This window comes from Elgaria multicarinata, chromosome 2, assembly GCF_023053635.1.
Source record: "Elgaria multicarinata webbii isolate HBS135686 ecotype San Diego chromosome 2, rElgMul1.1.pri, whole genome shotgun sequence".
In the NCBI taxonomy this organism is placed as follows: Eukaryota; Metazoa; Chordata; class Lepidosauria; order Squamata; family Anguidae; genus Elgaria; species Elgaria multicarinata.
The window spans coordinates 62,149,204-62,163,191 of record NC_086172.1 but is presented as its reverse complement, the minus strand read 5'-3'; positions in this window follow the sequence as shown (position 1 = coordinate 62,163,191).

The window sequence follows — 13,988 nt, the reverse complement described above, 5'->3', positions numbered from 1 at the left end:
CAGATTTCTTTATTACGTTAAAACATACAATGCTTTGTAAGTCAGAATTGCTGGAAAACTTAGAATATAGGGCTGGGTTTTCATTTTGTTGATTTGTTACTACTTTCTTTGTCACATTATTATCCCTTTTAGGGTACAATTTTATACTGATTGGTCACTGGAAGCCTGGGCAGAAGGCAGGGGGTGGGTTGGCGAGCTGCCAGGCTGCTGGAAACCCCACACCCTCCCTCTGTGTCAGGATTATCCGCTGCTAGCCTGCAGCAGAGAAAGCGTGGGGTTTTGTTTAATGCAGAGGCAACTCAGTGCTGTATAGGCAGCCCCCAGCTGAAAGGTTATAGAATTTGGTGGAAGCTGCACAATGCCAGTAAAATGGCAAATACACTGCCACCATGACAGATACACCAAAGAACTTCTATATGCCCTGTATATGCCATGGTGACTGCAACATGGCACTGTGTCATTTATACTCGCACTCAACAGGTTTTCCAGTGATGGACCCACCCACCCCGGCTTACCACGGTTTTTCCTTTTAATGTAAGGTTACCATTTTTAGTGGTGACCTCATTGTGCACCAAAGATGTGGACATTGTGGAGGCAGATCAAGCCTCACAGTAGGTCGAAGGGAGGTGCGGGAGGGCCAGGCAGAGAGCAGGGGATGGGCTCCATGACCTCAATGACAGCTGTCATTGCCCGGAAAGTCTGTGCTGTCCTCTGCTGTGGGGATTTCCTGCTCCCACCCAACAGCAGCAAAACTGAGGGGGTTTCTCCAAAGTGGCAGCGAAGTGGCCCCATGAAGGCGGTCTGCTGGCTGAGCGGGCTAGCAGGGCCCCTGATGTGCACAGGGGGGTTTCTAGGACTACTCTGGCCTTGTCTGTTGTTTTTGTTCCATTTTTGTATTTTCTACTTTTACATTTTTGTGTGTGAGTATATGATTGCTCTGTGACTACCCCCCCCCCACACACACACCTATTTTTATTATTCCAGCCTTCCCCAACTTGGTGGCCTCCAGATGTGTTGGATGGCAACTCCCATGAGTCCCAGCCAGCATGGCCATTGGCATCAGAAGGGCACTAGGTTGGTGAAGGGAGGCTGTATTATGTGGTCATTTAGGAGTTTCCCCCTACTGTCCACATATGGAGCATTGTGCTCCACTTAAAATCTTGAGTTTGTGGTCCTTCTTATTGGTTCAGCTTTGCCAACTGGGATACAATTTTGAATCCCAAGTTATACTCCTTAGGCAGGATTATTACATGGAGTCTGCAACACAAGGGAAAGGAGGAAGAGTAACACCTGCCCTCCGTAAATGGGCTCCTGAGGAAGTGTACAAACTTGTCTTGCTGGCACAGAAAATGATATCAATAGCTAAGGTAGCACTATGGAACCAGCGGTGAATTTCTTAATGGTGACTCACAGCTTGCAGGTTTTCTGACCTTTAGCCTTATGTACATTCGATATCACCTGCTAAAAGTATCTGAATATATGGATGGCCAACAACAACAAAGCCAAAAGATTTTATTAGGAGAGTACAGTACCAGCTATTTCGAATTTCTGAGCCTTCTGAAAAATTGACCCCTTTAACATGTCACAGCAACACTGGAGAGAGGGGGGGGGAGGAAGGGAGGGAGAACCTTTCACAACTGAAAAAATATATTGAAACACTTCTTATTAAGCAACTTAAAAGCCCCAAGGAGAGTGGAAGTGGGAAAGTACTACTTTGAAATGTGTGTGTGTGTGTGTGTGTTTTGCAGATATCGCAGGAAAGATAATCAATCCTTCAGAAGTAAAGACGTAAACAAGCAAGGGCTGTTTCCACCGTTTCTAATGGCAATTCTCCACTGCCTTCCTTTCCTTCCTGGGGCTGCTGGTGTGTTGGCTGAGGGGAGAAAGGAGGTATCGGGGAAAGAGGTAGGGGGACTTATGGCAAAGGAGGAATCCCACTGAGAATGAGAATCTAATTTATGGTAATGCAGTAACTTCACAGAGAATGGAAAACTAATTATCTGCTACACAAATTCTGTGCATTTATACTCACTGGCCTCACAGAACATTTCTGTGGATATATATATATATATATATATATATATATATATATATATATATATAGCTTTTAGAAATAATGGTGTACTGGATTGCTGATACAAGTTCTCTAGGGGAGAAGTCCTGCTACATTGTCTGACAACTTGGGGTTACCTATACTGTTCTTTGAAAAAGAGTTTTAGACAGGTGTGCCACCTTAGCATCATTTTAAGGACTTGCAAAGGAGATGTTCTGAAGATGACACCCCCATTTCAGGAATTTTTTCCTGCCATCTTTCATTGGACTGATTTGGTAGGTTCCTGGCTTGTGATTTCAGTCCACCAGCAAAGTTCATCATTTTTTGTGTTGCCGCTCTTTTTCAGAATATGTGCTGCTGAGAAATCACATACAACATGCCATTTTTGGTCCTGCTGTGTTTATTTTCAGTTAAACCTAGAGCAGCAGCATGGGCAAAGACCCTGTGATGAGTCTCCTCACACTGTCACTTAACAATAGCCACAAAATTGACTTTTAAATTTTTGTTTATTTATTTAGAAGGATCTTAACGCTGCCTTTAAGGGCAGAAGGCTCTCGAGGTGGAGTACAACATACAACCAATACAAAACAGTGAGAAATAAATCCAATAAAAGGCAATAAATAAATACTTAACAATCATTCTACTAAAAATTCTGTAAACCAGAGATCACCAATAATAGACCATGCAGCCCATGGCAGCCTATGGCAAGCACAGCAAAAACTTGTGGGTCTTTAGTAGGGTTGAAAAGGAGCAGTATGAAAAGGAGGACAGGGCTCCTGTATCTTTAACAGTTGCATAGAAAAGGGAATTTCAGCAGGTGTCATTTGTATATATGGAGAACCTGGTGAAATTCCCTTTTCATCACAACAGTGCAAGCTGCAGGAGCTATACTAGAGTAATCAGATACAAAAGAGGTCAGGGCTTCTGCAGCTTGCACTTGTGATGAAAAGGGAATTTCAGCAGGTGTCATTTGTATATATGGAGAACCTGGTGAAATTCCTTTTTCATCAACACAGTTAAAGCTGCAGTTGCTATACTAGAGTGACCAGATTTAAAAGAGAGCAGGGCACCTGCAGCTTTAACTGTTGTGATGAAGAGGAAATTTCACCAGGTTCTTCATATATACAAATGACACCTGCTGAAATTCCCTTTTCAGTACAACTGTTAAAGATACAGGAGCCCTGTCCTTCTTTTCATATGGTCACCCTAATATATGTATGTAATCGTATTAGTGGCTTTGTCTTGCCCTGCTTTTGTATCTGTTCAGTTCATATTCCACACAAAGGCAGAAGGCATTCTTGGCATAATAGGGTAATGCCAGATCCATGGTATGTGCCCTGGTGTCTCCTGTCTCTGGCTACCCAAGAAAGTAGGGCCTCCTTGAGTCAACAATCTCCTCGCCTGAGAAACCAACAACAGCAGCCAATATGAAAGGAGTTGGCAGAGTCATCCAAATGCATGTGATGATGAAAACACATTTAAACAAATTATGTTAACTTCCCGGAGGGGAGGAGGAACAGACAGCGATTGCTGGGGAGTGTCTTAACTTTGGCTGCATGTTCTTTAGAAACCCTGCAGCATTGCAGCTGTCGGGTGGGAAACAGTCAATCCCCAAGGCAAGAGTATGGTCCCTGCCCTCCACCCCACCTTCCCGCACTCCAAGCAAGCTACCATGGGCCTCGATCTGCCCCCAGCATCAATGAAAAAGTGAGGTCACCACCAACAGACAGTGGATATATGTTGGTGACCTCAGAAGAAAGGAAAAAGTTGTGTTAAGTCCATGACTTTTTAAATGCTCAGTTTGGAGGGAAAGCCCCATGGTGGCTGTGATTTGGTTGTTGTGTCATATAACCAACGCTGCACCACTGTGCAGCCACCTCAGGGTAAAGAGAGCGCATAGACAGATCCATGGACTGCAGAGGCAGCTTTCAGCAGCCACTCAAAGAAGGAGGAAACTGACTACCTCAGAAAGCTGGAGACTAGGAAAGCATACAGGTGTGAGCCTCCTTCCACTGGTGAGAGTCTAACACAGGAAGAAGTGAAGCAACTCCTCATCCCATTTTCTCCAGCTGAAGGTTTGCTTTCTTTTTCTTGTACTTTCCTACCCTCTGGTGGACATGATTGGGAGTGCAAAAACCTCGATGTCCCATAATAGACAAAGCAGCTTCTTATTGTTTGAGGTTTTATAACCCTGGTGTCCCCAACGTGGTGCCTAAGGGCACCAATATGCCCACAGAAACCTTCTTTGTTGCCCATCAGGTTTCCTTCCTCTCCTGATTTTTAGTTAATTATTTTAACATGGTGGATGCCTTGGTGTAAAGTGAAGCACCAACCTCCGTTGCCATCTTTATTTCCAGCAATGCTCTGGGTCCCATATGATGTCTTACCTTTGTGAGTGTGCTTTTCTCTGAGCATTCTCTGTGAAGTGGATTGCACTTTATAGGGGGAAATATGTGGCCTGGTTTTTAGGGTTTAGGTCTCATCTTAGTTTCTAGGCCAAGTTACTTGTCTCTCAGCCTCATCTGTTTGCCTTCTGTGGTAGAGCAGAAAACTGGATCCAAAAACGTTTTTTTGTGTTTTGGAGCTCAGATACCAGTCCTGCCTTATTCTTATGTTCTTGGGCAAGTTACTTTTCTTTTAGCCTCAATAGTTTGTCTTCTGGGAAATGGATGGTCAGCCATTTTGTGAATGGGCAGGCCCTCCCCCTGCTGAGAGCCATTTTGTGAAAACACCCATGACTCCCTCTCAAAATTCCAAGTGTACCCAGCAGACAAAAGGGGTTGTGGATCCCTGATATAGCCCTTAAAGTGCCCCCTTTCTGTAGTAAACAACAGAAGCCCCCTTTTCATAGAATCATAGAGTAGCTGAGTTGGAAGGAGCCTATAAGGCCATCGAGTCCAACCCCCTGCTCAATGCAGGAACCCACATTAAAGCATCCCTGACAGACAGTTGTCCAGCTGCCTCTTGAATGCCTCTAGTGTGGGAGAGCAGAAAACACTGTTTGTTTTCATCTTGCTTCAATGTTTTCCCTTCATTGTTTTCCCATGAAATGTTATTTTATTTTGAAATGAAGTTAAAAAAAGTAAAGGCAACAAAACAAAAAAGAGCATTCATAAAAATATAACAAGATCACTGAAGAAATAAAGAAACTCATGAATTATAATTCTTTATCACCAATACAGGCTCTACCCAGCATTTTGCTCTCAAATTCTGCTCGTTCTTGGCAGTAAAGACTATAAGGTACGGATGGGTAGGCTGTTCATTGTTTCTCCAGAACACTTAAGGCCTATCCAGGTGTTATTTATCCTGCTTACCTCCACACGTGAACAGGAATCCACATAGCACATCGTCCCATCAGGTTCATGTATAGAATACAAAAGTCTGGAGAAGGAGGCCTATGCATATAGAGTTGGAAACACAAGGGGACATGCCCCAAGGGAACATGACTGCCCCCCAAGGGGGCGTGGCCTTGGACACATGTCTGATTCTACAGCTCACAAGTCAAACCTATTCTACATAATATGTTAATGTTAAAATCACTGAAATAAAGAACAAGTGAGTCATTAAATGTACCTGAAATTAACATGTATTTTTAGTTGCTGTACAAATTTTTTTGTGGTAGTTTACATTGTTCTTTTTGCTGTCATCATACAAGATCAATATAAAAGAAAATCTATTATTTGCTATTTTTCTAAAGAACACAGATCCTGGATTAGAAAGGAAAAGAAAAAAAAGCTAAAGAACACTGTGGTTAGGATGGGGTACACCAGTACTAGACTAAACAGAAAATGGGAAATATGCAGGAAAGAAAGATTAGGTAAAGAAAGATTAGAAAGGCTAAAGGTGCAATCCTATGCATGTTTAGATAGAACAATATCCTACAACTCCCAGCATTCCATAGCCAGTATGCATAGGATTGTGCCCTAAACCGATTCCTACCCAAAGGACTGGGGAAACATCTAAATATTATCTATGGATTTTGCTTACAGTTTCAACTTTTCACAATCAGATTCATTTTTTCCCCATCCAATGCAACCTCATGAAGTGAAATCCCATGTATGTCTAACCAGAAGTAAGCCTCACTGAGTTTAATAGGACTTCTTCCCAGGTAACTGTGCATAGGATTGCAACCCCAATGTGAAATATGTGACATTTCATCATGCGTAGAATTCAGGGAGTTGAAAGGATGGAGAAAGAAAAGAGAAAGAATGATTGGGTCACTGTAGCAATCCTTTCTCAGGCCTATTTGGTGTGATTTAATAGTAAGCAAGAAAGAGTGGCTCTCTTTAAAACATTGTAACACTTGAGATGTAATATAAACTAGATTTTCACCGGTCAATTTCTATTAAAGGTCTTGCTCCAGGCATAGCCTTTTGCAGATTTTTATCTGTACACTATTGAAAGAACTGGTGAAAAGCACCCACCATATGGCCTCAGTGGTGAGTTTCTACCAAATCCTGTTACTATACCACTATCAAAACATCTGACTACAAGTTACAAAATTACAGTGTTTACATTTTTTTTATTTATTACATTTATATCCTGCCATTTTTCCTCCAAGGAACCCAAGGCTTGTAGGATACTTAAGCCTCCTTTCCATTTTATCCTCACAACAACAACCCTGTGAGGTAGGCTTAGCTGAAAGTCTGTGACTGGCCCAAAGCTTCCAAGACCGAGTGAGTCCAGTTCTATTGAGCTTCTAAGTAGGATTATGCTATGCTGTCTAGTCATTCATACAAAGTTAAACAGAATTAAGCTGAACTTTACATTGACTATCCATTTAATATTGCTAGTATATTAATTGTCTGACTTGTGGACCACACTCCAGAAGTTTAAAGTTTGTTCGTGGATATTTTTAAATACACATTTCCACTCAAAGATAAAGTGCTCAATGCTGCTAACATAAAATTAAGAAAAGTAAACAACAACAATAATGAACAACTCAAGACAGTAACAAATAGTGGGGCAGCCTGGCAAGGGGCATGAGGGGGAGCAGCATGACCAGTCTGTTGGCCCTCTAATTCTTTCCCAGCCTACAGAACAGCCACCACATTCCCCACAACCCCCGCCTCACCACCACTTATCATGACCCCCGCAGACATGCCCTCCATCCATCCGCTCGCCTGCCCTTCTCTGTGCTGCTCAGCCAGGCTCAGAGGCGGTGTAGCCAGAGGCAGGCAAGGAAACACCGCTGCATCTCCAGGGCCAGGCTAGGCTACTGCCGCCGCCACAGAAACTCTGCCACCCACCTGTCTGGCCAGTCAGTCAGTGTTTTCCTCTTTGGCGGGAGTACGGATGCCCTGCCTCCCCCAGAAGTCACACGAGAAGGGGGACTTCTGGAAGAAGTGGGGAAGCCGCCGCTGCTGCTGCTGCTGGCTGGCTGGGTTTCCTGCCTCTTTTGGATTCACAGGTCAATGCTCTTACTTGCGCTCCACCCAGCTGTCTCCTGAGCCAGCTCAGCAGGTCAGAATGCTAGGCAGATGCATCAGCCCATGAATCCGGGAGTGGCAGCAAAGCCAGCCAGCTTCCCTGATTCTGGATATTGTCTCTTTGGGGAAAAAACTGGCCAGATCCCCAGTTCTAGAGGCCAGAACCAGAGAAATCCAGGGAATTCTGGCCATATGGCCAGCCTAGTCGGTTCCTTCACATTTGTTTAATTTATACCATGAGCAGATGGCAATGCTATACTGTGCAGTTTAGATTTATGACCACATTTTTGGTGAATTATAAAATGGCAGAATCCTGCTTGAAAATGATGGGAAAGGCATTGGAGGTTGATGACATTGTGAAAAGGACTCACAGACTTCTGTGAGCAAACAATGAGTGCACAATAAATGCCTCATGTAGAGACAGCCTTAGAGTGTGGTGCTAAAAATAAATGAATTTAATACCTGAAGCAATAAAAAATACACACCCCAACACTTCAGTGTAGCTACTAAATGATAATTGACTTATTTTTTAATTTTTTAAAAGATCTATGATAGATGGATTATTTCTCCTATTCACTGGAGTTAGATTTTGAAACATACTGAAAAGAAGGTCACTGACTGGCTACTGAAGTCATCAGAATGCAATAAACAAAAGGCAACTATAATCTTACATAATTACCTATAGGAACCATCTCCAAATAGACTAGATTCGAGAGTGGGTTCCTAAAAGTGCTAGGGCTTATTTCTGGGCTTGTTGATACCCCCTCCTCAGCAACCTTCCCTTACATATGGCCTGTACTTCCAAATGGTCACGGGAATGCATTGATATGAGAGCAGCAGCCCCACAGGAAATAGTAGGAACCCAAATAGTTCTCATGTTTATACTGAAGGAATACCTAAAGGTGCTGTTAGCAATGGTTCCTCTTTCCAAATTATCATAATATTCAGCTGTGTTACAAAATGGCCATAGGAATGCATGAGATTTAAGGAGCCCCACAACTGCTCAGCAATGCCAAACCTCTTAAGAGTCCAAATCCCACGCATGCTCCATAGCTATGGCCTCTCCTTACAAATGGTCATAATTTTCAAATGTCCTTCTGAATGGCTATAGGATTCAGCTAAAGTGTTACACACAAACTACCAGGAAATATTAGGAACCCCAGTATTCCCCATGAGGAGTACCTACAAATATCCCAAAGCACCCCAATGCCACTATTATTCGATAGAAATGGCCCCTTCTCCAAAACAGCCATTATACTCAGATGTCATTCTGAATGGCCATAGGAATATATTGGACTGTTAAAAGCAGCCCTACAGAAAACAGCAGGTGCCCTAGTCTCCCACATGAATGCATGGAGGAAGTGCCTACAATTATCCCAAATTGTCCAAATGTCACTACCACTCCATAGCACTTGCCCTTCCTTATGAATGGCCACAATATTGAGATGTCCTTCAGATGTCGTTCCTAGTACATCCTGAGATTTTGTCCTGGTTAGTGAATGGCTGAAGAACTAATATTTCTTGAGGGTAGTGATATTGCGTCTATACTCACCGACGTTATACTCCATTATCCCTTCACCTTGTCCAACACACTGGTACAGAGAGAACAGCTATTGCTTACTCACCCTCAGCATGAACAGCCAAGGAGAAAGACAGTTGAGGTGAAGACTTGCAGCCTGTTCAATAAAGCTAGCTGGTTTTGTTGAGTTATTGAGCTATGGTGATCCTCTCCTCTCTGCTGAAATGTCCGAAGAAAATGAGGGAGAAATGGAGAATGGGTGTTTGGGAGGCATGTATAGCTGATACTGCCAATATTCTCTATTGGGAGGAAGGACTGGGGGAGGCAGAAGCAGGACTGGATTACAGACAAAATGGGGCTTGATTTCATATTTTTTTCTCATCCAGAGGGCAATATGTGATCAAGCCATAAATGAAATCTGTTACGATGATATCTGGAACAATATTTCCTGAGATCAGATTAGCTGGAATTTATAACACATGTTACATCTTGTGCCTTATAGCCCTCCACAAGTGCCTCCTGCTGAAAATTTCCAGCACAATAATAGCCTTGTATTTAATCACTACCCTGGTATCCACAGGTGACCAGGAATTGCATGTGGGTGAATGGTCGGGGTGGCAAAAGAGGGATGGAGTGCATAGAAATAAAGTGGGCTGCTAGTGGTGGGTAGTCCCATGCTCTGTACCTGGCATAGAGATATCTACCTCCCCTTCTATCATCTGCCAGCCCCAGGCAGGCTAGTAAAGAGTTTTGCAGGTTAGTAATTTCTGAGGAGGGTTATTGACTATGGTGCACTATGAATGAGTCCTAATTTGTAATCAGTAAATACTTTGGAACCAGTCCATTTTTGTATTTTATCTCTTTGTCTACTATGCTGTAGAGCAAAAATGTACGTGTTGCTTTTTTAGTGAGTGTCATCTAATTTTTCACACTTTTCACAGTAATTTACATATGCAATGTGTGCTTTTTGAGAGAGCTAAATAAGGAGATCATTTAAAAGACAGATAATGAAGTCTGCCTAAGATGAGAAGAAAGCCAAACTGTCTAAGGTACAGGTTCAGACAACCAAAGAACTGAAGACAAAAGAAAAGAAGGATGGGAAATTAATCCAAATTATTCTCCCCACAAAAGGCCAATGAGCCCTGAGGTGATTCAGGTTCTGTGCTCTGAGGTGATGGTATCAGCTTTTTAAAAAATGGTTTACTTTGATGCAACTTGGCAAAGTCTCATTTTCAGTTTCTAGAATAACTTCTTTCAGAACGTGAAAGGAGTACACACAGAACTAGACAGAACATGATTCTCATGCAACAACTTTAAAATGATTGTCAATTTAAAGACTTGGCAGAATGTAGCTCACATATGCAACCAACACTTGTCATATAAAGGTAGGAGTACACAAATACTGTATCACCCTTGAATCATTCATACAATCTTGCCTACAAAGGACAAAATAGAAGTTAAAAGCTTGATTGCAATCATTCAGATAAAAACAACAAAAAATCCTTCGTATAGAGTAAACACGAGACTCATAATAATTTTTTTTAAAGAAAACTAGAAAGACCCAAACCTCAATTAACACAATAACTGAGGTAGCCGTGTCCTATTTTACAGAAGATCATCCTCTATTTGTAAGCTCTGAGAGAACAGTCCTCTATTTGCAGAGCTCTGAGAGAACAGTCCTCTGTTTGAAGGTCCTATTTGAAGGACTGTACAGTCCAAATCCAGTATTACACTGCACACAGCAGTGTGCAGTGTGTTAAGGATGAAGAGTACAAACAGCATTCCACCATGTTAAAAGCCGTTATTGGGGGGGGGTGTCATTCTAGCATCCTAAAATGGAAAATGGTTCACCAATCTTTCTGAAATGGAGTCCTGCCAGAAATAAATGCTGGTTTTACATATCCTGCACATTTCAAGAAGATTGGTGAAATATTGAGGGCAGGATGGCATTTCAAATGACAAAAGGGGGAAGGCCTCTCTCTTTCAAACTGACACAGATCTGCTTCTGGGTGGCAACCATTTTTTTGCACACTAAAAGCTTTGAATTGGGACCCTTACCCTTCAAACCAGTGGTGGGATCTTGTCCCCCTGTCCTTCTAGTTGGTGGAATGGCTTTTATTTTTTTTAAATTCCCTTCCCTTGATTTTTAATTAATTTAAAAAAAATTCAATGTTTTCCTATGGGGAATCTGATAAAGCAGCGCATGCACCTCAGATTCCCAGGAGGGAGGGGGGAGAAGAAGGGACAGCGAGGCCCACGCCCATCCGCGAGGGACCAGGTAAGGGGGGGCTTGCCTGGGGGGGCTTGCCAGGTAAGGGGAGAGGCGGGAGGGGGTCTTACCTGCTCCGTCACGGCCAGGCCCGGGCTTGAATCGAGCCCCCTGGTGCACCCGGAAGCAAGGCCGCAGGTGATTTTAAATCTTTATTGAATAAAGAACCATCAGAAAGAAGACTTGGGCCTTAAAAGTTGTCCACCAATACCACCTGCCCAGCAGACTGCACAAGGCATACAAGCCACCTGGTGAATCTTCCACGCTATGGTGAGTCTAAATTATAATTATTATAATAATCATTTCTGTATGTGCATATACAAATTTTATGCATATTGAAGTCATCTTTTGTCTTTATTTTGGTTATGTATATCCTCTTTTTCATTATTTACAAGTGGCAACCTTTCTCAGAAGATATTGGACACCAGCATAGGGGTGTGTGCAAACAATTGTGTATATATTTTAATACCAGACCCCTAAAAAGGCTTCTGCATCCCAAACGTATTGCTTATGGTTCCCCTGGGGTTACTCAAAGGGAGAAATGGGATAACCAGGCTTTGACTGGTATATGCTAATTGCAACAGGCTAGAGATGAGACAGGATATGAGAACTGCAATATAAGACCTGTTTAGGTAAGTGAGTGGAGATATGGAAGATCTAGTAAACTGAAAAGGTGGTGGGTGGCTTCATGAAGTATGAGGAATGCCTTTCTGTTGTCCCACCCACGCGTCTCTCCTATTCTTTTTAGGGATGATTATATAGAATAGATGCATAACTTTGCTCATGTATTTCTTTAATACTACAGACATCAGCACATTTAGCCTCTAACCACTCCAATGAAGCTGCAATTATGATAATTAGGAAATGGCATCATGTCATCAATATGCATTCAGAAGTTGAGCATGAATAAGACATAATTAACTGGAGATGTAATTAAAACTTTCCTCCCTCAGAGGAAGAAAGGTAAATATAATCACAACCAGAGCATAAATTAATAAAACAACTGTCTTTTGCTCAAGATTAAACAACTGTTAACATTAATATAGAAAACAGAAGAGGAGGGAGGAAATCTAATAGGGACTTTCCAAAGAATAATTTCTGTCATTAGTTTGTTTGTAGTATGTTGAAATTAACCCAGTGGCCAAAACCTGCTCTCACCTGAACCGATCTAAATCTATAATAATTCCTGTCACATTTGAATAAACCGGTGCTTAATCTGGCTTGATATGGTCTGGTTTATGTGGTATGGTGTGGCAAAAAGCAGGCACCAAGGCTAATTAGTGTCAGGTATAGGTACAAAGCTAATTAGTGTCAGATATAGGTACCTAGTGGGTAGATTTATTAGGAAATGTTTTGAGAATGTCAGATGTCTCTGCAAGCTTATCTCTATAAGAAGTTCCGACGAGAGCAGCTTGTTCACTCCCTGCCTCAGCCTTGAAGCTGCTGGTTCTCTGAGATCTTCAGAGTGTTTTGGAAAAGGTGGGGGCCGCTCTTCGAAGTGGGTTGTAACACCCCACCCTCTTGGCATGTGGGCATGGTTTACAGGTCAGCATTTAAGGCCTATTCAAAGCCACTTGACAGACACGTCCTCTTTGTTTATCCAGTGATTTGTTTGTGTGTAAGTTAGAGGCAGCACTCATATTTTTAAAAATCTTTTTCATTTTGACACTTGTAATGTTTTAATTCTTTGACTGTTTATAGAACTTCTTCCATTCTTATTTTTTTTGATTTGCTAACTTCAGTGTCATATATTTGAGTCTGGCTTTGCATCCACCAGAACAGATGTGGAAAGTCTGAATTCATAAGGAGATGTAAAGCTGATATTATTTCTACCATAAGACTGATATCATTGACATTGGCAAAACCATAAATGTGAGGAAAGAGAAAGAAACAGAGGGAAGCATTTTTAAAAGACAGGGACTTCGAGATACACAGGATGTTCCACAGAAAACAGAATGTTATCAAGATTTTCAGATCTTTTCAGAGTGATATGTTCATGAACACCTTGAATATTATGCTTTGTTTCCTAATCTTCAAAAACGTGTACATTATAATGGATTAGTACAGCGAATGTAAGCAAGTTTGCATTAACTAACTATATTATTTTAAAATGATATGCATTCTTATTCACAAAAAACACCTACAAATAATTTTTGAAAGGACTTACAGTATTTTAACTGCATTTTCTTTTTGGTATTATATCTTTAGTAGGAACAGGCACAGTTGCACTCCAGCTGTTAAAGTAAGTTGTTTTAAGGTCACAAAGGTAAATTAGGGCACCGTTAGACATGTATGCAGAAGCTGTGGAAACTAGTAAGGCTTCAAGTGGATTCAAGAGAATGATGTAGGCAATTAGCATGCAATGCATGAACATTTATGTTGCTGTATGGTTGAATAAGCTGCAAACGCAAATGGACGTAGCAGGAGGACCAGGAAAAAGATAACGAAATCCACAGTACAGATTTAAATAGCTTAATAGGTATTTCTTTTTCCAACTGAGTCCTAAGAGTACATCTTTATGTGTTCTCATGAACAATAAAAGTGGAGCAGCAATTCCAAAATTAAGAATTGGGTCATTTGGACCACTATTTAGCCAACTAAGCAACTGGAGGTGGGGAGTGGAGGAAACTTCTGGGAGGACTTCTGCTGAAAGGCAGCCAAGAACTATTTTAAATAAATAAAATTGTTGTCTTAATGTCTCTTTCAAAAATGATGCAA